At 40.1% G+C, this 27,154-nt stretch overlaps 1 pseudogene; it reads left to right on the forward strand.

Moving 5' to 3' along the window:
* The first annotated feature begins 4,336 nt into the window (after positions 1-4,336).
* Positions 4,337-26,730, forward strand: LOC121319506 (annotated as a pseudogene).
* The last annotated feature ends 424 nt before the right edge of the window (positions 26,731-27,154 follow it).

The following is a 27,154-nucleotide window of genomic DNA, read 5'->3' on the forward strand; positions in this document are numbered from 1 at the left end:
TCCACTTTTGGGAAGGGTTGAAATCTTGCTGTGTTTGTATTCCTGTTTCCTTCCTGTGATTGAGAACAGTGTGGACGCCCCTCCCGCTCTGGTAGTACAGCCCGTTTATAATCCCAAACTGCACAGACCTGTTTAGTTACAGGTGGATAATTTGAGTGGGACAGGCCCTGTGGCACACACCTGTGCAGGTAAAAAAAAACAGCAGCACAGCCAATGAAATAAAATGCGTAAAGCTAACGTACGCTGTGGTGGTGAGTTGATGCTTTTGCTTCACGCTGATTCACCATTAATATTTTAACTTCAGCTACTTTAAAAATATATGAAAATGTGATACCCGCATTTAACCTGTGACTAGAAACCGAAAAAAAACGAAACTGCTAGGAAGGAAACTTTTGGTCATCAGCATATATTTAGTTACGTTGAAAATAGTGAAATAAATCTCAGTTTGGAAGGAGAACGCACGAGTTTTTCAAACAATATTAAACATATTAAATAACTGCATTACATTGAAATTAAAGTTTTAGGAGATTGATATAGGAGAGAAAACGCAAAACCAGGCTACTGTTGGTTTAAATGGGTGTATTTAAATGAGGCTAGTAGTTTACACAATATATTTAGCAGGATATATATATATATATATATATAATCACACTGCTTAGACGTGCTATTAAATACAGCAGTGAAATCCAGCACTCAGTGTTATGAGAGGGGGTTATTTTATTTACTGTTTTCACATATTCAGTTATGTCCATCAGAACTACGCGTGCACATGTAGCAAACCTGCTTGTAGTAAGTTGTACTCCTCACTGTAACAGGAGCTTCCCTTTCAATTGAATGACAACCATTACCGAAGGAAAAGAGCCCTCTCTGACCATCAATCACTGAGCATATATAAAAGGTGCCCTATCAGGGCCCTACTGTGAGGGGGAAGTCCCTCCCACCTTCTGTTGAAGAGGGACATCCTCACAGTAACACATCGCCATTTTCTCTCTCACTTCAGTGAGACAGGTCACAGATTGTTTTGTGCTTTCTTGTCCGAATTTGGCTGATTTGTTGGTGTCTACCTTCAAATTTATCAACATCCATGGTAAAATTACTCTTTCAAGCGTTATTAAGAGTGCTCATGCCTGATTCTCCCAGCAGTTTACTGGCTAGAGCTGGTTTTTGAATCCTCTTGTGAGATTGGCGAGCGGCCATTACTCTTTTTCACTACATGAGGCCTTGCGTAGTTTGATATACTGTGTTGGGAGCTGTTGTGGTGCTGTAAGGAGACTCCGCGGGCTTGCGGTGCTGTCCTCTATGCCGATTTAATCAGCCACACCGACCAGGAAGAAAAAACAGCTCGGGCCTAGTGCTCCTCTCAAGCCTCGGGCTCTCCTAGCGCGGCTGTTCTTGCCCTTGGTGACCACGCCGACTGAATCGGCTGCATACCCCGGCATTGACCGCGGTTTTCCCAGCAACTTGAGGCTGAGAAAAAACAGCGCCTACTTGGCCCCGATTGACTTGACACCAGTGTAAACATCTTCGGCGCCACCTACAGCCCGGCAACAACCGTGCCTACCATCGGCACCGACCTGGGAACAGGTTGACTTGGCACCAACTGTTCGGCACCGACAGCGGTCTGCTCGACACCGATCCCAACATCGATTAACTCGGCTCCGGTTGTCTATCTTTGGAGCCGTCTATAGCCCGGCACCGACCGCGCTACACATCGACACTGATCTCTGTGTCGATTGACTCAGCACCGACCACTTGGCACCGACAGCACTCTCCTCCATGCCAATCCCTGCACTGACTGATTCAGCACCGGTGAATCGCTTTAAAGAATCTACAGCCCGGCAACGACCGCGCTACTATCGGCACCGAGAGCAGCAGCTTCGCCTACGACTCCATGTCGGTACAGTCTACGGGGTCCTTCGCTGGGTTCCACCAGTGCGACCAGTGCACGGTGAAGCTGCCCAGGCAGGACAAGCAATGGTCCTGCCCCAGATGCTTAGGGCCAGAACACACGGCCTAAACACTGACAGGTGAGCTGGATTGCTCTCTGTGTAGGAAGTTCTCTAGAAGAATTAAGTGCCGGAGGGCAGCCCTATCCCCAGCAGAGTCTCTCTCCCCGAGCCATGGGAGAATGAGGTCTGTGGTCCAAGGGCCTACACAGAGATCCTCTAGGATCCCCCCTGCTACAGTGACCAGAGCTCTCCCGTACACCTGGGTCACCCTCCCCTTCCCCACCACTAGTACAGAGGCGCAGATACCTCTCGGGAGGCGAGATGGTCACCGCCAAGGCGGTACCACGCGACGAGACGCTCACCAGGGGACAGGCGGTCGCCGCGCAGGCACCGCTCCCCTTCCTCACGCAGGTGCAGATGATCCCTGTCGGAGTCTCCTCGAAGGCACCCAAGCTCGGCCGAGCGGCGCTTTGTGGAGCTAGCGGAGACTGTAAGGGCTCAACAGACCATACTAGAGACCCTACTAAAATCACAGGGCAGACTGCACCCTACCACAGGTCGGCCAGGCGAGCTGTCCTTCACGGCATCCAGATTGGATGTCTCAGACCCAGCCACTTCCATCGGGCAGGCCATGGCGGGGGGCTCCTTACCGGCCTTGCTGCATGTGTTGCAGAGGGAAGAGTTCCGGGCACTAATGCAGCATGCAGCTGCAGCCACGGACGTTCCCTGGCCGGCAGAACAGGAGGGAAAGGGGAACCACTTCTTCCAGCAGAAAGGGCACCACCAGCATGCCCTCCCTTTATGCCATGACTTCCTGGAATTGGTGCGCTCCTCCTGGAGCAATCAAGCACCTGCACCATCAGCCTCCAGAGCAGCAGAGTCTCTGTTGCACACTACAGGAGCCCAAGAAGCGGGCCAAGGCACATTCCCCACTATCGGGGACGCGGTCACGGTATTGGTGCAAGGTTCCACCTTCACCAAGGGGGTTTAGGACCCAACCTGTCTGTCCAAGCCTTGCAGGACAACAGATGTGATGCTTAGGATGGCGTACGCATCGGCAGCGCTGTCAGTCCGAGCACCGAATGCCATGGTTATACTGGTGCTCTACCAGAACCAGTTAGCAGAGAGGCTGCAGGAAAGGGATACAGAAGCAGACACAGGGGAGCGCCAGGCGGTAGCAAAGGTGATGACTGACCTAATGGGAGAGTTAGGCCGCATCAGGGAGGTCGTTGGCGGTGATGGTGGCCGCTTGTCGGCATTTGTGGCTGACGCAAGCCAAGGTCCGGAGACCGAGAAGGTGGCTTTACTGGATGCCCCCATTACACAGGGGCAGACATTTGGGGCAACTATTGATGTGAGTCTTGAGAGGTCCCACAAGGCCACAGAGGTCGCCTCCAAGTTTTCGCGCCTTCCGGCTTACCGTCAGCGCCCAAGGTGGCATTCACAGCCTGCTGGGGTAAAAGGGTCTGAACATTGCTCTCCACCCCAGAGTAGACAGGCATGCAGGGGCAGAGCCAGCGGCAAGGGACCACCGCAGGCCAGGGGTAACCGGTTCTCTGGCGGGAGACAGAGGCCGGGGCCTAAGAAAGACCCGCCCTCTCCCAAGCCCAAGGGAAACCGCCACTGAGGGGCCCTGGCTGCCACCAAACCCCCCCACAACCGGATTGACCAACGGCAACGACCTATGGCAAGGCTGCACCCAGGACTCCTGGGTGCTATCGACAGTAAGACACGGATACGCTGTACAATTCCACATAGGTCCGCCACCGTTGAAGGGTGTGCTCCTCACCACCGTCGAACCAGCGAGAGCGATACTCCTTCAACAGGAGATCACCAATCATCAACAGAAGAACGCTGAATGCCTGGTAAGTCCAAGCCATGCCCTCAGCGGCTTTTACTCCACGTAAACGGGACGGCAGTTTCAGACCAATTCTGGACTTCAGGGTCCTCAACTTGTTATTCAAACAGGAAGTTCAACATTTTGACAGCACAGCGTATCCTCCAGTCCGATATAAAGGATAATATTATGCATGTTTATTCGTTGCGTATACAAATACAATAAATGCTACAAATATTGACACACAGTGTCTTTCTTTTTTTTTTTTTTTATCTTAAACCTCCACTCATCTACAGCAGCAGCTCCATAATCATTAACTGACTTCCTCTTATTCCAGATCACGTTTTGTCACGTGATCTGGAATAGGGAAGCAGAGAAAACAAGACAGCGAGCAGCAGTATACAAATGTGCATTGTCTGCAGACCAAAGTAAAATTTTGCTGTCATATAGAAGTCGTTTGCTTTACCATAACAACAACAGGGGTCCTTATTCGACACTTAAGATGGCTTCAATTAGGTTTTGTTTGAACTATGTATTGGTTTGTGCAATATTACTTTCCGTGTTTTTTAACATGGCAGTTAGGGGGAGGTCAAGGAAACCCAACATAATTTTGCTTCAGACAGACGACCTCGACGTTGTGATGGGTGGCATGGTAAGCAACTTTTAATTTGCCAAAAATGTGTGCTTTTTTGTATTTGCATGAACACGAAACCACAAGTAATTTTGTGCCTAGCAAAACAGATGAGGGCTTTATTTGTTTTGTATTTGAATTATTATTTTTTTAATTTGTTTTGTTTTAAATTATGAACTACGTTCAATAATGCAAAAATAATGGACATCAAGACAATATCTAATTTGACCATTTTTATTTGTTTACTTCAATAAATGTACAGTATACATTATGTTATACCGAACTTCACGAGTGTATGTTGTTTAATAATGCCATTGTCAATCAATGTCAATTATGTACTGCTGTTAGGATCTATTCACATATATGATTTGCAACAAAGCTTAAATATCTCAGAAGTCGTGTTAAAAAGTACACTGTACTACAATTTCTTGGTGCCTATTTAATAACGTTCTGTTCACTACTGTATCAGTAAGCAGCCCTTGTTGACAGTCCACTTTATTTGCCCCTCCCTCATGTATCTAGGCCGGTAAACTCTGTAATCCATGTTCTCTGCATTTTTTTACTACATATTTGTAAGTCCTTACTTCATCTCAAAGAAGTAAGGTTATAACCTAAATGATATTTAAAGTTCTGCTGTAGATCAGGAGGCAAAACAGAAGTTTTGAAAAATCAGTTGTTTTTGCTTTACTGAACAATTCCAGGTTTAACAGGTAAAATGATGTAATTAACTTCTTCAGGGTCTGGGTGCAGGTTAATTGGTTAAATTAAACAATTTAGAACAGGGTTGGAACAAAGTTCAGGAGTGTCAGAGGGCAAGAAGGGTTCTCTTACTGCTATCAGCAGAGGATTGTCTAGGGCAGTGTTTCTTAAACGTTTTAGACCCCCTTTTCATCTTGTCTGTGGTACTTGACGCCCCCCCTCCTCTGCCACTTCACAAGAATTGGTTTCACTGGCTTCTCTGTATGTCACTGCTGTTGTTTTTGTTAACAGAAAGACAAGCTTAACACTGCAAATAATAGTTTACCGATAGTGTCCAACGCTTACTAATGTGCACTCCACATAGTAAGGTCGATAAAGAGTGTACATCACCAGATGTCAGATTAATAATTAATATGCAAGCTTAAAAGGCATCAGTTAGATTCACAGCGACATTTAGAAACTTTGACATGCCAGTAGGTGTCATCAGTAGGATTTGCTTTAAGTTAATATATGTAAGATGTGCGTGGTTAAAATGTTTTATTCCTGAACCCTCTCATGCCCCTCCAGGATACATTCTGCACCTTCCAGTTTGAGAACCACTGGTGTAGGGGCTCCCTAGATCTCCATTGTAACATATGTTTATAATGTAACAAAAGTGGCCACTGTTGAGTCTATATAGACTACTTTTGTATATACATTGACTTTCACCTCAGTACAGTGCCTCTATCTTGTTTGCTGTTTGCCTTTTTCTTTTCCTTGCCTTCCCTATTATATATATCCCTCCTAAAGTCCAACCTCCACTGCCTCAAAGTGGCAGGAGGGTGATAACGGGTTTGCAAGACGAAGTACAGCAGGGTCCACTGACTCTGGCAAGTTCAACCATGCTGTGAAAGCTTGAGTAACATACTCAGCCAAAGTGGAAGGTGCACTCATCACCCCGCCTGGCCAGCATGGTGAGTTATGGCCAACCCCCCCCCCCCCCCCCCCCCCCCCATGATGAAAGCACAGACAAAAATATGGCCCTCATTCCCCGGAAGCTGGATTGCTGTTGACTAAAGCATCAGCTGGTTAGGCATGAAGGCGGAGGGTGCTAAGAATCGCGGGGTTACGATTTTAGGCTGCCACAGAACACTGGCCCTGGCCATGTACAACTGCAGATCTCTTTGAGGTGAAGGAAGACTTCAAGAGTTGGAAGAAGAACTTGGAAGAATCAAGTGGGACATCGTAGGACGAAGCAAAGTACGGCAAAAAGATGAAGGACTACTAGAACTCAAGAGTGGGCATCTTCTACCGTGGCAATACAGATGGATGAACAGCAGGCGTTGGATTCATTGTCCACAAGAGAATCAAGAATAACTTAGTAGAGATTGACAGCGCGTCAGAGAAGTCCGCAAGACTGATAGTGAAAGTTTCAAGGAAGTATGAACTTCAGGTCATCCATGTATATGAAGATGAGAATTGGTCTACAAATTTAGACATAGTGACAGGAATGAGAGGGGTGACAGACTAGTCGAATTTGCAGAGAACATTAACTTATTTATCATGAACACCTTCTTCCAGAAGAAACATGGACAGTGAGAGGACCCAATGGAATGAAGAATGAAATTGACTACATACTCGCTAACAAAAAGCACACCGTACAAGATGTCTCAGTACTAACAATTTTAATAAAGGATGTGACCACAGACTTGTAAGATGCAAAACACCTAAACACAGCACTGGAGAGATCAAAACTCATGATGACGAAAGAAGAAAAGACTGGTGTTTCAACTGGAACTGAAGACTAGATCACTTTTACAGAAAATTATATTTAAAAAAAATGCAACCCGAGGAAGAAGTTCCATACGTTCTACCGGAAGAAGTGAAACATGCAAAAAAGAAGGCAGTGAAGAACTGATAAATACTGTCACTTATTCTTACAGACTGTATTAAGCAAAAGAACGGGCCTAATGACTGGAGCACATCAGTGATACTTTACATGAGACAGGAGATAAAGAGGACCTCAAGAGCTACACACCATTTAGCAGGTTTAGTCCACTTGCTTAGACTAAAGTAAGACTAACCCTTGTTAATACCCATTGCAGCGCACTAGAAGATAATCGCCACTGGTGGATCATCCGCTAAATCAGACTAAACAAGATCCTGATTGCAGCAGCAGCATACCAAATCGGATGTGAGATGATCCTGTTCAGGTGGACTAACTTAGTACTATGAATTATTAGACTAACTTAGTAGCTTGCTCGTCCTACGTTTGTACAGCATATTTTAACACGAAGACAGTGCCATTGTTCTCTGAAATTACATCTAAAAACTAGTGAAGCGAAAAGGGAAGCCTTTTGAACCTCAGTCAGAACCATTTGAATCATTTGGTTCAGTAAGGTTCGCTCGCTGAGTCACAGAACTATCCTTAATGAAATTGACAATTGCACTATGTAATGATATAATGTTCCTTAAAATATCGATGATACGCTATATTAAGCGATTCTTCATTTTCTGAGGTAGACAGCAAATGTAGCCAGTAGTTTAAATAAACTACTAGAGCAATGAGGCATCTTTTTCCTTTTTGTCTAATGTATTATGGTTGAGGAACAAAGTGTTCTGAAGAGATTGTTTTTGTCTTTTTTTTCATTAAAATATTGTCAAAACTTTAATACAGTGCTGCACAATAAGATACTGTGTATTTAAATAATAAAAAGTAGCACGTTGGATGTGTTCAATTTAACCTGAAATGTCAGTGTAATGTGTATTAAATACAAACAACACATTTAGAACTTAACATTCAGTGTCAAGCAGCAGTGGGCTAGGGGCAAGTTAAAATGCCAGTATGATCCTTGTGCGGAATGAGCATAAAAGACATGTAGTCAGCTACAATTATATTATGAATATAGGTGTACTTTTACTTAAATGTGTTTGCTCAAATCACGCCTAATTTAACAAAAACGTATTTATTTTATTTATAATTTTATCATTAATATATTTATTTTTATACTTTTTCATATTTCTGACTTTTTTGCCTGTCCAGTATCTTTCAATGTATTTTTTTCTTCTTATTTTCTCCCCAGTTTGGTCAGTCCAATTATTGCTTATTTCAACCCAGCTCATTGCTGCCACCCCCGTGCTGACTTGGGAGGGATGAAGACGGACACGCTGTCCTCTGAAATGTGTGCCGTCAGCCATCCGCTTATTTTCATTCTGCAGGCTTACAATGCAGTCACCTCAGAGCTACAGTGTCAGAGGACCGCGCAGCTCTGGGCAACTTACAGGCAGGCCCAAAGGAGCCCAACCAGTCTACAGGGGTTGCTGGTGCATGGTGAGCTGAGGACACCCTGGCTGACCTAAGTTCTCCACACCCAGGTGGCCAATTGTCCGACGCCCCCTGGGAACTCCTGGTTACGGTCGGCAGTGGAGTAGCCTGGACTGGAACCAGCGACCTCCAAACTATAGGGCGCATCCTGCACTCCATGGGAAGAGCCTTTACCAGATGCGCCACTCAGGAGCCCTTCAGTGTAGTTCTTTTAATCAAATGCTAGTACAATGTACATGTAAATGTCCGAGTTTGTCATTACACTTTAAATTGTGAATTTCCTTCCACATTTGTAATGGCTCATTATCGGTCAAACTTGTTCCACTTGTTCAGGTCAGCTGAACCAATTGTCAGTATTAGCTGTTTGGTACGCTGCAATCAGGACTAGCTTAATACGAATCTGCAGGATTTGCTGGACCACATTTTAGTCCACTTGATGCGGACTAAGTCACTGGTATACTGCAATCGACCTACAAAGACTTGATCAGCACCATATACAAAAATGCAACATCCATAGTAAGACTCCTTAAAACAGCGAGAAAATCAAGATTGAAAAAGGAGTTTGTCAAGGAGATACAATTTCCCCAATGCTCTTCACGACCTTCCTAGAAGACATTTTCAGAACACTGGATTGGTAAAAAAGGGTCTGAAGATCAATAGAGCCTACTTAAATCACCTATTATTTGCCGACGACATCCTCATGTTTACAATGTGCATTGGACAATTACAAAGAAGAACATAAGAACTACACAAGGCTAGCATCAAAGCAGGTTTGAAAATGAACCTCAAGAAGACTCCAGTCATGTTCAATAAATATACCACTCCACAGGCAATTGAAGTAAGTGGGATCAAACTTGAAGAAGTCAATACTATGTATACTTAGGACAATTAGTTTCAACAGAGAACCAAATGTGCGAAATCAACAGAAGAGCAAAAACTTGCTGGATTGCCTTAGGAAGATTAAGCATGGTTCTGAAAGAGAAACTATCTTTGCCTCAGGAGGAAAGTCTTTGACCAGTCCGTGCTGTCAGTGCTAACTTACGGATGCGAAACCTGAACCCTCAATGCAAGAATAACTCAAAAATTATAAAAACGACTCAATGCATGCTGGGAATAACAAGAAGAGACAGGAAAAGGAATGAATGGATAAGAGCACAAACAAAAGTATGCAATGTTATTATAAGAGCAAAAAAACTGAAATAACAGTGGGCCAGACATGTAGCAAGAAAAACAGAGCATCGCTGGACCGAGGAGATACTAGCAGACAGGCTTTTGTGGAAGAGTCTTGGGGAGGCCTTCATCCAGCAGTGGATGATATTATATATATATATATATATATATATATATATATATATATATATATATATATATATATATATATATATATAATAATAAAAACTTATTATTATTATTATTATTCTCAATACTACTGTTTATTCTTTTTGGTCAGTAAACTCAATGCCCAGCAATATTTGTTGTGTTGACTAGTTAGTGCTGCCTATGAACAAAAACCTGAAATGAAACCACAGAATTACACAATTTACTGTAAAACTTCACACAGTAATGCAAACGTGACATGGTTACAGCACAAACAACCACATGTGTTTTTTTTTTTTTTTTTTTTAAATCTATTGTAGAATCCACTGAACAAGACCAGAAAGCTTATTAGTGATGCAGGAGTAACCTTCACAAATACAGTAAGCTTTGTGATAAACCTTAACTGTTTATGCTCAAAATATGAAATACAGGGTGTCCAGTAGTCAGGCATCACAAGCATAATTATTAATGTTGCTTGTCTCTCTATTTGTGTCTAATGTCTTTAAGCAAAGAGTAACCCAGATAAATTTGGTGTGCGGTACAGATAGTCAACAGGGTGTGAATCCCCATTAACCAGAGAGCATCCTAATCAGCAGAATATGTGATGTTTCCTATGTTGCCTGATTTTATAAGACACCATGTATATCAATTACTTTAGCAACATTAGATGTGCCATCATTCAGTCGGCTTATGCTTAGATGTGCCAAAGTTTTTTTTTTTTTAATTTAGTTGGGTTATGTTTTCAAGTACAGTTCAGCACTATAGATTTTAAAGGGTTAAAGTGCTGCTTCCTTGTATCCTCCTGTGTCACTTCCTGTGAAGCAGCACATCGTCTGGTTCTTCACTTGCTTATTTCTAAGGTGCAGTTCCCGTTTGCAGAAAACGGGCATTGTTGCAGGAGGGAGCTTTACCTCGATGCACTGTGATGTTTTTGAGAGAAGTTCCTCTCCAGATTAAAAGCTGAGAAATGTATTTCCCAATAATTTATGAGCCGTGATGTGTGAGATAAAATACATAAAAGCAATTTAGATTGCAGAGCTCCCTCCTAACAAGATGGTCTGGTCATGACTCCCTATTGTCCCATAATACAATTTCCCTAGCACTCATTATAAGGCGGAACACAATGTACAGTCTCTTACTTATGTTACAAAGGAGAAGCACTTGTACATTGAAAAACATATCGCTGGAATACAGACGAAAGTAGTGGGTTTCTTGTAAACGCTGCAGTGGTGTAAAGCCTTAGTGATCACTCCATTTAATTCTCTCGTGTGCTCCCTCTCTACGCGGTACGTGGCCAGTCCGCTGTGCTGCCCCAACAGAGCCAGCATCCTGACTGGGAAGTACCCTCACAATCACCGCATGGTCAACAACACCCTGGAGGGGAACTGCAGCAGCACAGCCTGGCAGAAAACATAGGAGCCCAGCCCTGCTGCACCAGCACTGCAGATACCAGACCTTCTTCGCTGGGAAGTATTTAAACCAGGTAATGGGAATTATAGGTGCAACAACAACTGAGGAGTTCAAGTCTGCAATCCAGTACTCATGCTGTGTGTTCATTGTTTTCAGTACGGAACGAAGGAAGCTGGAGGCATCGAGCATGTCCCACCAGGCTGGGATTACTGGTACGCTCTGATAAGAGAATCATTCAACGGCTCAATCAACACTGCCCCTGTCTGAGCTTCATTAGGAGCAACTGGAGCCTATACTTCCAAGTTAAGCATTATCCATGTTCTGTTGACATGCTGGAATAAACGGTGACCTTGACAGTTAGATAAAAAGCATGGTTAATAATACACTGCAACCCAATATCTGTAGCTCCAGATACAGAAGTAGAATCCAGCCAGGGCAGTGAAAGTATTAGTAATGTTGAAGAGGGGTTACAGAACACCCTACAGTGTTTACAGCAGATACCACAGATCTTTGCTGTATTCTGTATGTGTGGATAGAGAGATAGATAGATAGATAGATAGAGAGAGAGCAGAAAAAGAAAGGGAGAACAGAGAGGAGAAGGAGGCATTTTAAACAATTTTTTGACCTTGTTTGTAGCTAACACAATTCCATGAATCTTGATGAGCACTTTCATTCGGTATAAAGTTCTCAAGCACAGAGTTTTGAAAGAAACACATGTTTTCACCCCTTCAATGGCTTCTTTCCTGTCGGCTACCAACCCAAGCACTAGGGCTGAAATATAATATCTGAAGTATGGCTATTGAAACTTTGGGTAATTGATTAGTTGTTGGCGGCATTGTATATTATTATTTATAAATGTATTGCTAGCAGTACTGTGTGAGCACATATTCTTGTATAAGGTTTACTGATCATGCAGTCATGGTTTTATTTGCTAGGAGAAGAACTCCAAATACTACGACTACACTCTATCAGCGAACGGAAAAGCAGAGAAGCATGATCAGGACTACCACCAGGATTACCTGACTGACGTGCTGGTAAGGAGAGTCAGCGACAGGTTCACAAGTTCTGTCGGGTAGCTTGCGGTGGCTGTCGTCTAATTTACAGGAATAAGCAACAATCCAGGAAGCTGTGGTGGGAATGTGTACAATACAGGGCTGAAAATAACATAGCAGTTTAATCCATTCCTGGTTTTACTATGAGTTTAATAAAACTTACCTGAGCTTGTTACCTGTACAGTGTGGCTAGTAAAACCTGGAATGGGTGAAACTGCTTTGCAAGAAGAATGTTTGTTTATTTCCGTTCCTGAAATTAGATATTCACTCCGGCGTTCACATTTTTGATTATCAATGTATTGTATGATCCTCTTTCTCTATAATAAATAAAATAAAACAAGGATTGTCATTAAAACCATTTGCTAGAAACTTAGTTAGCAGTTGGTGGCAGTCCATATTCATAGGAATCCTTAAAGTCCCCATATGAAGTTCCCAACAACTTTTTACAAAATGGTAATATAATGTATTTAATGCTTTACTCATTTAAAATGTTCAATTGCAATGCGTAGTTCCTGCAAAATATCATTTTAAATGTCCCTCCGAACATTAGCAGGAAGACAATTTCTGGCTGTATGACCGTCGACCGCGTGACGTCATCGGAGGTAGTGGAATCTCACTGTACACTGTATAAGTACAGCAATAGATGTTTTTGTGCGAACAATTTTAAAAGATTTAAAAGTCAAGTTTAGATGTGCCTAAACGTTGTATTGTGGCAGGTTGATTTGATATAGCCACTGACGGTGTAAACCTCTTCAAATTTCCACCAGGCAAGTCCAACTCAGCACACAGTACTTCGTAGTGCACATTTTATGGAGGATTGTTTTGACAATCAGCCGGCTCTAATTACATCATTTGGAATTAATGTGCAACAGAAAGTTAAAAAGGATGCAGTACCCACGGTAGTTAAAAGAAATATTTAGGCACTTCCTGCACGCCTCCGACCTGATCAGCTACCATCTGACAGGAACAGTAAACCCGAGTAAATTATTGGACCAGCAACAAGACTGTGGCCAGTGTGGGCCTAACAACTGCACACCCAAACATACTGCTGTGCTCAAACTTCAAAGAAAGCCAGTAAGTTGTATTTGTTTATTATTTTGTACATATCCTGTAGAACTAAGATAGGTCCTTTTCAGGAAAATGTTTATACAAGGAAATGAGGCTGATTTCGTTCAAATTATTAAAATCATTCATGTGCAGATTCAGGTTTGACTGTGACTGACAGTGTCAGTGGAAAACACTATCTACAGCTCTAAACCTTGGCATTTGATCAGAAATTAGGGGTGAAAGCTTGTAAAGGGACTATGTGGGGATGTTTACTGTTTACTTATTTTATTGTTTGTGCCATAACATTCGTTGACTCAAGGGTCTGTAGCAATTAACAGCCAAGGTACAGCTAGTCACTTAAAGTTCAGGTCGCCAACACCCCGAATGTATTATTATTATTATTATTATTATTATTATTATTATTATTAATAATGATAAAAAAAACTTAAAAAATGTTGTTTTTTTAAAAAAACAATAAAATAAGTATCATCTTTATCAAAAATAATAATTTTAACAAGCTTTAACCCCAAATTTCTGATCAAATGCCAAGGTTTAGAGCTGTAGATAGTGTTTTCCACTGACACTGTCAGTCACAGTCAAACCTGAATCTGCACATGAATGATTTTAATAATTTGAACGAAATCAGCCTAATTTCCTTTTATAAACATTTTCCTGAAAAGGACCTATTATTCCTTATTTTGCAACCTCTCAATGTCCTGAGGACATTTCTGTCTTGGTTGTCATCTGAATCAGAGCCCGAACTTCCTCACCAGGTGTTTGGGAAGGCTTGAATCTATAGTGCTGCAAAACACCAGCCTCGGATCCCTGGTTATCAGGTGCTGGTGTCTGATCAAATTCAGTGCTAGATTTTGAGCACGCTAGTTATAAAAAAACTCTAAAAATTCACTGTCACTCTCCATTATTTTCCATACAGTAAAATAGAGAGAATGCCAGCAGCCTACCTCCGCTGATGTCATCAAAAATCGCTAGGGTTTTGTGTCATTCAAGTGTTTACACTGTAATGCCTGAATTTCGATACAGATTATAAACATTTAAAATTTGTATTTACTTGTCTTTATTGGCCAGAGTGACTTACAATAACACAAAGATTACTTTCCATGAATAAAAAGTGGGGGTCAAATTTGATGATATTGGGTCTTTAAGGGTCTAACAGCAGGTTTCACAGACCCTGATTAGCACAAATCCTGGACTACCTGAAGTTACCTGGTAAGGTAGCGCTAGGTCACTACTAATTGGAGTCTGTGAAAACAGCTGTGAAAGTAGTACTTTTATTACTTCTTAGTGAAGTTTGCTAGGCTTGAAATTATTTAGGTTGCCCCTTGCTTTGCATGTAAAACTTTTTAGCTCTTTTCAGGCTTTGAATTGTTTGTTTTAAAGTAAGCGTTCTCTTGGGAACCTGGAATCCTGGCAGGCAAATTTCTCCATGGATTTCTTGGATTACAAGTGGAATTACCTGCCGTTCTTCATGATGATCTCCACACCTGCTCCCCACTCCCACTGGACCTCCGCCCCTCAGTATGAGAAGAGCTTCCCTGCCACCAAGGCGCTTCGGGACCCCAGCTTCAACGTGCATGTGAAGGTGAAGACAAGACTAAATCAGGCATTCAAAGGCTGCTGAAAGAGTGCCGTTTTAAAATCTTAAACCTGCATTGTGGCGGTATGTTAAAGTTGAATTTCACAGGGACAATCCTTGAATGAATTATTTGGAATTTGAAAATGATTTTAGGGCATGATTCAATTCCAATTCCGATTCCTTTAAAGGAATTCCTTCCCATTGGAATTGGGGATTGGTTTTAAAAAGGAATTGGAAATGACATTGGAATTGAAAAAAAGGAATTGACCCAGACTAATTCCATTTAGTCTTGTCTCTAACCATACCCTTTGCATCTCTTGCGTTTCTCCTATACAAAAGACACACATTGTCATAAATGTTTTTTTTGATTTTATATATTTTAAATTATTTTCTTTTTATATATCAATACAAGTAGTGTGCAATTTGTATCGCTGCCAACCTTCTCGAGGAAATCATGTAAAGGAAAATTGCGCAGACATTGAAAGCATGTGAGTCGTAGGAAAAAGCTGAATTCGGAGACAGTGCGGAGCTACTGGGAATTGCAGGTCTTATAAAAGGATTCGATCTCAATTCCTTTGTAGATCTTTGGCTGTAACACACTGCTGTTAGTGTAGTGATTATTTTCTGTTGCTCTCCCCGTTTCTAGAATAAGCACTGGTTGATCAGACAAGCCAAGACTCCAATGACAAACTCCTCCGTTGAGTTCCTTAACGATGCCTATAGAAAAAGGTAAGTAGCATGTCTCTTCATGGAGACTGCTGAACATCATAGCAAGGCTGAGATGGCAACATTCCTTGTCTGATGATGCTGCAGTCATCTTGTTTCGTGGATCAGTACAGAGTCATAGACATGCGGTTGACATGCTGGATTTTCAGTTTCGGGTCTTTTGTTCAGGGTTTGGTATTTGCACTATGTGCTCATGCAGATAGGATTACTGGGCCAATATTAAACTAAAGAACGTGTTGTGCTAATTAAACTCTGTTTTGTCGCAACTGCAAATATAATGTACTGTGTAAAACCAAAGATATAAAAGCCGAACTAGCGTTGGATGGTATTACAATGTTTTTATAATGCTTGCTTTTTGCGGTTTGCAGTTTGGTTGTGAATTTCTGTTCAAAATTAAAAACTTGCACAGTTCATTTAACAGTTGTCGTTTTCATGCTTTATTGCCCTGGTTGTTATGAAGCAGCACTTTGCTTCTGCCAAATTAAATATTTTATTGCCGGTAACCAACCTGCAACTTAATCCAAGCAAAACGCCTTGTTTTGAATGTTTTCCTAATTATTTTGGCTTGCATGCTGCATTCCTTTCTTTGCATTGGTAGATTGTACCCAGAACTTTTGATCGAATTTCATCAGGATAAAGGACAAGTGAAAATGAAACAATGGAATTACAATGGAAGTTGTTTAGCCTTTTAATGGAACTGCCATTCACAGTATTTTTAATGTGAGCGCCATCTGTCAACAACTTTAGTATGGTTAGAAATATGGGATGTGCTAAATATTAAAAGATGGTGCTTCCAATAAATAGATGCAGAGTAGCGAAAATGACCCTAAAATGAGCAGCATTGCACAAGTGCACCTACAGTGGATCCACGACACATGGAAACAGCAAGAATGTGTCATAAGACCAGTTCATTTCTGCAAATATAAACTGTGGTAGTTCCATTAAAGGTGAAATAACAACATAGTAAATATTTAATTTTTGTCTGTCACTTGTAGGTAAAATTCTCATATTACAGACCCATGTCCTTTTAAAAACATACTTGACTAATCCTATTATTTATTGCATGCATGTCTCTTGACATATTTGTTTCAAGTGGTGCACCCTGCTCTCTGTGAACGATCTCGTGGAGAAGGTGGTGAAGAAGATGGAAACCCGAGGAGAGTTCGATAACACCTACATCTTCTTCACCTCGGACAATGGCTATCACACAGGTAGTGGCGAGGACTTCAAATGCTACCATTGATAAAACAGAGTCTCGCACATAGCCGCTGGCGCGGGGGACATCGAAGCGGCTCCCAAGGCAAAGGCACAATAGTCGGGGGCGCTCGTGTTTGCGTGAGGCTCTAATAAAGCACCAGGGATGTTAATCAATCCATGATTCTCTTAATTGAGGCTGAATCAATAATAGCCACGGCGCCCACGGCGATCTTGGCTGGGGATTTCACAGGGAGCGTGCATTGGCCTGTATCTCCTGCCAGGGACTCTATTTCTTTTTCTCCCTGCACTACAGTGGTCCAGCGGAGCTTGAGCACACACTCACAGAATGTGCCTTTATCCACCAGGTGCTGGTGACTGTTGTCTGTATGCATTCACGTTCATTTAAATTGACAGTTTGACTGCCAACAGGATTGGGGTCCTTCTTGTTCTTCAATTTACTTTCCAGTTCAATTTCCCTTTTAATCAATTCTAACACGCCATTGATGAAAAATTGCAGTCGGCAGTATTCTTTTAAATTGAGTTTCTCACATTACTTGCATTGACGTCCCTGTTAGTCAATTAAATTGGCTTCAAATGAAAGCACTTGAACAGTTATGTCTCTAAAATATCAATTCGAATTACTTTGAAGGATTTTAAAAAGGAACTGTAAATGGAATTGAAATTGAAAAACAGGAATTGACCCTGATCCTTGGCTGCAAATAGATCCAGCTGCATCTGTTGTGATGGCATCAAAGTGAAACTGGTTGTTTATTTTTTATTTTTTATAACACACACAACACTGAGACTGATCTTGTGTCAGCTGTTCGAGTGCTGCTGTATAATCCCTGGCATCTGTGTTCTGCATTGTGCTCCTAGGTCAGTTTTCCTTGCCCGTGGACAAGCAGCAGCTTTATGAGTTTGATATCAAGATCCCCTTGCTTGTAAGAGAACCCAGGATCAAACCGAAGCAGACAAACAAGGTAGGTGCTCTGTGCAGGATGCTGGGTTTGCAAGCACCAGCTATTGCAGGGAACAGCTTCTGTGAATCCTGTCTCGTGGTGTCTGTTCAGTTACAGTACATGCCAGCTGGAGTTTCAAATTAAGGCCTGCTATTGTGGCCACATCATTTGAGGTTTAAAAACAGCACAGAAGATACAGATAACTTTAGATTACGGGCACAAAATGATTGTAATCCCAGGTTGTTAAAAATATTTTAATTGCTCAGAAATGTTTAATTATAATTATTTACACTTTGTGTTTCTACATGTGTTCGGAGAAATAAAGGAATGATTTACAGCTGTGGCCAAAAGTTTTGCATCACCCTATATAATTTTGCTTCATAAAGTCAAATGAAACCTGCTGAAATAATGTTACGTTAACATATAGAATTACATACCGCTTTGTAGTTTTTCCATATACTTAATGAAAAACTGACAAGTGCAAACATGTGACATTTCAAAATATAACATGAAATACTGTAGTATTATTATGGTTTCCAGTAGACTTTTGCAATATCATTTTGTAGTTTCTTTGATTACGTGATGTTAAATAAAAGATCTAAATTATGTTTGTATTATATTTAGTTTATATTTTTTTAATTGTGTCTCAATCCTAAAAGTCTAGGTGATGCAAAAGTTTTGTCCATGGCTATATTGTGTGTGGCTATTGGAGGGGCCTGTATGAAGGACATTCTGGGCTATTTTCCCTTTGTAGGCAGCATCTTTGTAAGAATGGAGATTGAGTTTCACTAAATCCAATGTCTTTTTTTGCAGATGCTGGTTTCAAAAGTTGATCTGGGTCCTACAATCATGGATATCGCTGGATACGACAATTACAAGACACAAATGGATGGTATGTCTTTTCTACCACTAATGATAAGTTAGTGTTATATTCTGCCTTGTAGATTGAGACCAGATCCTTGTTACATTGCCCTCCGATCCATTTGTTTGCTTTATTGTTACTTGATTCGTTTATTTGCTTACTAACTCTAAGCAAATGTCAATTTAATTTAATAGTGTGAGTTGGTCTCTAGATTACTGCTTTGATGAATTCGGCACAATCAATAATAACTCGTTTCCATGCACCACTCAACCTGGTTTAAAAATCCTGCCCCTGACCAATCAAATAACGAGTGAGCATAAATCTTGAATCAACATCCGGGGTGAGCAGGTTTCTGTGTGCTTCAGTATTCTCTGATCCTTTTTTTTTTTTTTTGTTTAGTAACAAGCTCACATTGTTAGGGCTAGGGTTAGGCTCGTCGGAAGCAAAGCAGTAATGTCCATCCTTTCGATTTTGGAAAGTATTGAATGCCATGTCAGCCGCAAGGCTTTCTGGGAAAGAACCGCCAGTATTTGTCAAACTCGCATTGCATGGAAACAGTCTTTTCACTCAACTTGGGTAGACTAGCAATTGGGGGTTCAGGAGGAATGCGGGAGAGCCCAGATCAGCTCCTGGAAATGAGGGATATGTATCTAAGTGTAAACTGGGCTGTCACATCCTAAACAAGAAGGACTTTTAATGACCTTTTTGTGATTCGTGAGAGGAGCCTGCTACTTTACAGTAGAAAGTAATCTTATGTGATATGATCTTGTAGGTTTTTAATGTAACATTTTTGTTTGTGGTCTTGAAATTATGAATGGGACTTGGTTTCAAGTAAATACGTTATGCTTTATACTGAAAATGGTGTATAGCGTTCAACCCTTTTGTAAACGGTTCTATTTTCACATTTTCAATAAAGCACTATAGCCATATATGTACATTTATCTTTTTACTCCTTTTGTTTAGAATGTAGTATTTCACAGACAATATTCAATTACGGTGGCTTTCCATATACTAGAAATGACTAAACTTTTTGAAGAATGTCAAAGTGAATTAAAAAAAGATCCTGATAAAACAGGATCTTAAGCACTTTTTAAAAATAGTTTGCCATTTTAGATTTTCTTTTTCAGTTTTTAAGCCTTTACAGCCAGAATTGTTATGAATAATATTGATTACTCTGCTGTACAAGTGTGTCAGTGTGATGGCATCTACAGCACGTACACATTCCAGCCTCAAGTCGGGGGAGGTTGGTGTTATCCATTGTTTTTTTAGAACAGCACAGAGAAGCTGCTGCCTTTTAGAGTGTCCATCCATTATCAGGCTAACCTGCAAGATAATTCCTGGACAGTTTTCTTGTGTGCTTAGTTTAAGATGGGGAGGTTGGTGGGACAACATTTAATGAACCAGGTCAGTCTGAAACGAACCCCATTCTCAAAGCTTTTCCAGACCTTAACGCAAGCATGCTGGCCTCCACATGTGTTTCTCAAGTCACAGCAGTTCAGCAGACCTCTGTATTGCACAGATTGTTATGTCAGCTTTGGTGAGCACTTTGAGTTTTAGATAATTAAAGAAAAAAATGTATCCTAGCCAGCTGGTATTTGTGCCTGAGGTTTACACACACACTTGTAGTGCAGCAGACAAAATGTTTAAAAAAAACAAACAAACAAATAAAGCGTTTCGGCAAACAGGTTTCACAAGTTTTTACAAAGGAGGATATGGGGAACATGCCCCACATGTCAACCTGTTCCTGTCCAGTTTTAAATAACTTTAGCATAACAGAGACCGAAATGTTAAAGGGACTAGGAGCTCTGGAAATAAACAAATTCCTTGGGCCGGATGAGATCCTCCCAATAGTACTCAAAGAAATGGAAGAAGTTACAAACTGTCTTGGCACAGGGATTGTACCGACAGACTGGAGAATTGCAAAAGTAATACCGATCCACAAATAGGGAAACAAAACTGAACCAGGTAACTACAGACCAATAAGCCTGACTTTTACTATATGTAAACTTATGGAAACTATAATAAGATCCAAAATGGAAAATGACCTTTATGGTAACAGTATCCTGGGAGATAGTCAACATGGTTTTAAGAAAGGGAGATCGTGTCTAACTAACCTGCTTGATTTTTTTGAGGATGCAACATCGACAATGGATAATTGCAAAGCATATGACATGGTTTATTTAGATTTCCAGAAAGCTTTTGACAAAGTTCCGCATAAAAGATTAATTCTCAAACTGAAATCAGTGGGAATTCAAGGAAATGCATGTACATGGATTAGGGAGTGGTTAACATGTAGAAAACAGAAAGTACTGATTAAAGGAAAAAACTCTAAAGTGGAGCGAGGTAACCAGTGGTGTACCACAGGGACCATTATTAGGTCCTCTGCTCTTTCTAATCTACATTAATGATTTAGATTATGGTATAGTAAACAGACTTGTTAAATTCACAGACGACACAAGAATAGGAGGAGTGGCAAACACTGTTGCAGCAGCAAAGGTCATTCAAAATGATCTAGACAAGATCCAGAACTGGGCAGACACATGGCAAATGACATTTAACAGAGAAAAGTGTAAGGTACTGCACGCAGGAAATAAAAATGTGCATTATAAATATCATATGGGAGATACTGAAATTAAAGAAGGACTCTATGAAAAAGACTTAGGAGTTTTTGTTGACTCAGAAATATCTTCATCTAGACAATGTGGGGAAGCTATAAAAAAGGCCAACAAGATGCTCGGATACATTGTGAAAAGTGTTGAATTTAAATCAAGGGAAGTAATGTTAAAACTGTACAATGCACTAGTAAGACCTCATCTTGAATATTGTGTTCAGTTCTGGTCACCTCGCTACAAAAAGGATATTGCTGCTCTAGAAAGAGTGCAAAGAAGAGCAATCAGAATTATTCCAGGTTTAAAAGGCATGTCATATGCAGACAGGCTAAACGAATTGAATATATTCAGTCTTGAACAAAGAAGACTATGCCACGACCTGATTCAAGCATTCAAAATTATAAAAGGTATTGACAGTGTTGACCCAAGGGACTTTTTCAACATGAAAAAAGAAACAAGGACCATGGGTCACAAATGGAGATTAGATAAAGGGACATTCAGAACAGAAAATATGAGGCATTTTTTTACACAGAGAATTGAGAGTCTGGAACCAATTCCCCAGTAATGTTGTTGAAGCTGATACCCTGGATCCTTCAAGAAGCTGCTTGATGAGTTTCTCGGATCATTAATCTACAACCGAATGAGCAAGATAGGCTGAATGGCCTCCTCTCGTTTGTAACCTTTCTTATGTTCTTAATGGGCATTGATAGCTTCAATGCAAACCAACTGGACTATCAACAGTGCCCATTCTTTCTGAGATTTCGATGCACAGAAGGGAAGAATGTTGGAAACAGACACCCAAGGAATTATACTGTGTGTGTAAATGAATTTAATATGACTGCGGATCTGTGACACGAAAACAACACAGAAAACGACCAACTAATAACATAAGAACATAAGAACATAAGAAAGTTTACAAACGAGAGGAGGCCATTTGGCCCATCTTGCTCGTTTGGTTGTTAGTAGCTTATTGATCCCAAAATCTCATCAAGCAGCTTCTTGAAGGATCCCAGGGTGTCAGCTTCAACAACATTACTGGGGAGTTGATTCCAGACCCTCACAATTCTCTGTGTAAAAAAGTGTCTCCTATTTTCTGTTCTGAATGCCCCTTTTTCTAAACTCCATTTGTGACCCCTGGTCCTTGTTTCTTTTTTCAGGCTGAAAAAGTCCCTTGGGTCGACACTGTCAATACCTTTTAGAATTTTGAATGCTTGAATTAGGTCGCCACGTAGTCTTCTTTGTTCAAGACTGACGAAAAGTGTGGTTCAAACACCAAGGTGCTCAAAGTGTTTCAACCAAAAAGAAGCACACAAAGTGAAGGTGGCCATCAAAGACCACAGTGCCACCCACCTAGCACAGGGTCCAGCAACAGACATTTCCATTCCACCCATCTCCGATACAAAACACACACAGACAAACTCTAATAACGAGCTTCACAGGAGACCCAGTCCATCCATGTGTCTTCTCCAGGCACTGAGAACCTGAGTGTGCATCTGACAGGGCTTATTACTGAGATTATATATATGCACACACACACTGTAGCTTCCTACATCCAGGGAGCCTGGCAGCTTGTCAGTAAAGCATCCTGTTCTTTCAGAACAGTGAAGGGAAGAACAGTGAAGGGAAGAACGGTGAAGGGAAGAACGTGATGTGGCGCACTGACTTCCTGGTGGCGTAGCAGGAGGAAGGACACAACCGGAGTGATCCGTCTTGCCCAGCCTTGGCCCCGGGAGTGCCAGTAAGTACCAGGAATCACAGGGGCTGCAGGGAGGAGCACAGTGTGGGTGTGGGTGTGGTGGTGGGGGGGCTTTCAGCTTCAGACACATTTATTTCTGCCCCCAAATGGTAAAAAAACAAAAGTAATTCTCAATTTTAATTTCTATAGGTCTGACTCCAGGGATGGAAATGAGACTCCCATTGCACAGCAGTTTGGTCCTTTCCTGGTTTTACTAAGAGTTTAAGAGTTTAATAAGACACATCTGAGCTTCTTACCTATACACTGTGTATTCTCAAGCTCGTAGTAAAACCTGCAGTGGGTGAAACTGCTATGCAGTAGGAGTCTTGTTTCCATCTCTGGGATCTGCTGCCAAGATGTTTCTCTCTCTTCTTGTAGATGACAGATGTGTCCATAAAGAGATTGAGGGGGTTATGACTGCCATTTAATTAAACTGGGCATCAACAAAATACAGTATTACTTCAGTCCCTCCTCTGCTGATGTCTTCATCTTCATGAAGATTGAAACATAATGAGGCGATCCTTTGGCAAAATCCAAATTATCTAAATAATTTGTAAATTACTTATAGCAGTACCTATAATCTTTGATCTCTCTGTTCTAAGTTTCTCCGTTTTTAGGGTTTGAATGATTTTCTTGCCCCATGGTCTTGCAGTGAACTTCAGGATGATCTTATACTCAGTGTTTTGATATCTCTACATGAGTTTAAACATGTATATAGCAGGGACATGTTTTTGTTTTGGCCAGTGCTCCTCAATTGTTTTTGTAATTTTTTATCTGATGATGGATATACTGTACTTCCAAAAACCAGAAGCATTATAAAAAGCCCAGTCGCTGGTTATTAGCTTTGTTGCTTAACAGTCAGTAGTATATGACTTGGTGCTGCAGCTCTAATTTAAAGCAGTTTTCATGGAATTGATTTTTCTTTTATTATTTAATTTTTTCTGGCCAGCTTGTAAGTATTTGAACAGCTAGCTGAAATAAATAAGATGCATCCATTTTCTTTATCTATTTTACTGAAAAAAAAAAAAAAAAAAAAAAAACAATTATAAAATCGCTAAAAACAAAACTGAAGAAATGTATATTTAACATTTAGGCTTTCTGCTTTCATTTAATAAAGTTTAGTTTAAAATAATAATATTAGTATTAGTTTCTCTAAAACTGTCAGTTACTCCAAGCATGAAAAGTGTATCAAACATCATTCTACTGCTTCACAGCTTGATATTCCATTAGAAACCATTCTTCCAATTATCCAGCAGATGGCGCCATAGAACTACTTTTATTGGCGAATGTGTCTAAACATAACAAAAAGTAAGTTGATTGTGGTCATGCAATGCCTGTTTTGTTTTTAAAACTGTTTCTTTTTGTTCAGGAGTGTTTCCCAGATTGTGTCTGTGAAGATGCCTTCAGCAACACGTACGCGTGTGTAAGAACGATTTCAGCCTCTTCAGACTTGCAGTACTGTGAGTTTGATGGCAGTGAGGTAAGGCTGTTCTGCTCCCCGCTTGTGTAATGCATTGTGGAGCAGTATGCTTGTGTTTATTCTTCAAGGAACCTCACCCATTAAGTGCCATTGTCCTCATTTGAGGACAGGCTACTTTTGTAATTTTTAGCTGGCATCTACCTGTTTTTTTTTTTTTTTTTTTTTTTTTTTTTAACTGCATTGTTATGAGAACTTATTTTGTTAACTGAACTATTTTTTTTACATTCATTTCGTTTTATTTATTTCATTTTAACTGGAAATGAGCAAAATCTTTCCCCCTAAATGAATCAGTTCGACCTGCCCCAAATCCATATTTTGTTAGTTAATTAGTCTGCAGTAGGCAAACATTGCATCTGCTCTGTGCAGCAGCCTAATGCACATTGAGTATCTTTTGCCAGATCTGTATTTCAATGAAAATTTTCACAGTGGCTTTAGTGGTGTGGATTACAAATAGCCACAGGTGAAAGGTGATTGTTATTTATCTGCTGATCTATTGAACCATAATACAGACAGACCTGCCTCATATCCTTCATATCCCTGCTATTGAACCTGCGGTTAAACACGGTCACATTGAAACGTCCCGAGTGTCAGAATATAGCGTCAATGGCGACAAGATCAGAAGAGTTTATTTTTTGTGTAGCTTTGTACTTGAATGATCAGTGTACCCCACAATAAAGCATTACAAAAATAAGCTAACAATTAATGTCCACAAAACACCAGGTGACTTTTTTTTTTTTTTTTTTTTAAACGATTTTCACCATGTAATTGAATCCCACAATTCTAAACAGTCTTGATTAGAGCCATTCAGTGAAAATGGCTTTAAAATGGCTTCTATAAGTTGCTTGTAAAATTGTCTGGGGTTAAAACGGCTTCACTAGGGGTAAGGCCATGTATTTTAAACCCTTGGTTAGCACTCCTCTGCAAGGGCAGTGCTTAACAATGTGCCTCTCTGGCTGGGCTCCGCCGCTGTCTTCGATTCAGGGTATGTGCAGCACATTCCTCTCATTCAGGACATGTGCAGCAAATTGCATTTTATTTCTTAATAATAATAATAACTATTGGAATTCATTAAGGGCTGTAACATTTCTCTAATATGAATATATTATTTATATATATATATATATATATATATTAGATATATATCTATAGATCTATATATATATATATCTATATATCTATATATATCTATAGATCTATATATCTATAGATCTATAGATCTATAGATAGATATATAGATATATAGATATATATAGATAGATAGATAGATATATATATATAGATATATAGATATATAGATATATAGATATATAGATATATAGATATATATATATATATAGATATATATATATATCTATATATATATAGATATATATATATATATATATATATATATATATATATATCTATATATATATCTATATATATCTATATATCTATCTATATATATATCTCTATATATATCTATCTATATAGATATATATATATATAGATATATATATAGATATAGATATATATATATAGATATAGATATATATATATATATAGATATATATAGATATATATAGATATATATATAGTTAATGAAAATAGAATTCCTAAATGGCAAAGTATTTTACTAAAACATTTTTTGAGGATTTTTCAGTGTTTAATCTTTTTCCGTGCCATGATGCATTGTAAACCACTGCTACGGAGTGTGTGAAAACCAATGCACATTTTGAAATAAATCAAGTCTATTTTTAAATTGAAAGTGCAAGATTAAATGCTGAACTACCTTTTACACAAACAATTTCAGCAGATCAAAATACAGGTTTACAACATCCACTGGGTGAGAAAACTGCCTACCAATATGACCCTTTTTTTTTCCATGTATAAATTTGATCCACGCTTAATGTTCAGTCACCACAACCCCAGGTTCAACAAACTCCTGTGACAGACCCTGCAGTAACAGCGAGTGTGCTGTGAAGAATGACAGCCTGTTTACCTTGTGCTTCAAGGAGCTACCCTGTGTCGCTTCCACTGGGCAATGAGAACAGCTGCTATTCTCACCCCACCAAGACGGAGGTTCTTTGTAACCTAATTGTAACCAGTTGCCTTTTGGGTTTTTTGTTTTGTTTTGTTGTGTTTTTTTAGGCCTTGAACTGCAAATGATCATAAATCTCTGGTGTTATACAGGGTCGTTCGTTTCATTACGATATATTGTAGCAGAATTATACGGACCTGCAAAATAATCTAGCTGCTTGTTAATTCTGCAGCTATAGTCTTGTTAATCTAAAAGTTAATCCTACAACAGCTCCATAATCTTCATATACCTAAATTGTTGCAGTTGGCTTTTAATTTTAATAATTTCTGATTGATCTTCTACATTGATGGTACTTGAATTTAAATTATTATTATTTTTAGTTTGTATATCTTTTATTATCTCAAGTATATTTCCAAGACAAGATTTATTGCTTAAAAAAAAAAAAAAAAAAAAGCAGTTTTTCAGAATAATCATTTCCTTTGTTTTTCCGTATCCACTCTGATTTCAGTGTTAGTTTACCCAAGCCAACCTACCATCTCTAAGTGGAACACAGTTTTTAAAGGGATCATTTTATATAATTACAGTATATTACTTATTTAATACCCGCATTCTGCATTATACTCTGTTGTTGCTTTGGGAAAGACTCCCCAAACCGATGGTGGAGAAGCATGTTAGCGTTGTGTAAGGCAACACAACTCAAAGGCAAGGCATTGTTCACTGAAGCCT

Source organism: Polyodon spathula, chromosome 8 (genome assembly GCF_017654505.1).
Source record: "Polyodon spathula isolate WHYD16114869_AA chromosome 8, ASM1765450v1, whole genome shotgun sequence".
NCBI classification, from domain to species: domain Eukaryota; kingdom Metazoa; phylum Chordata; class Actinopteri; order Acipenseriformes; family Polyodontidae; genus Polyodon; species Polyodon spathula.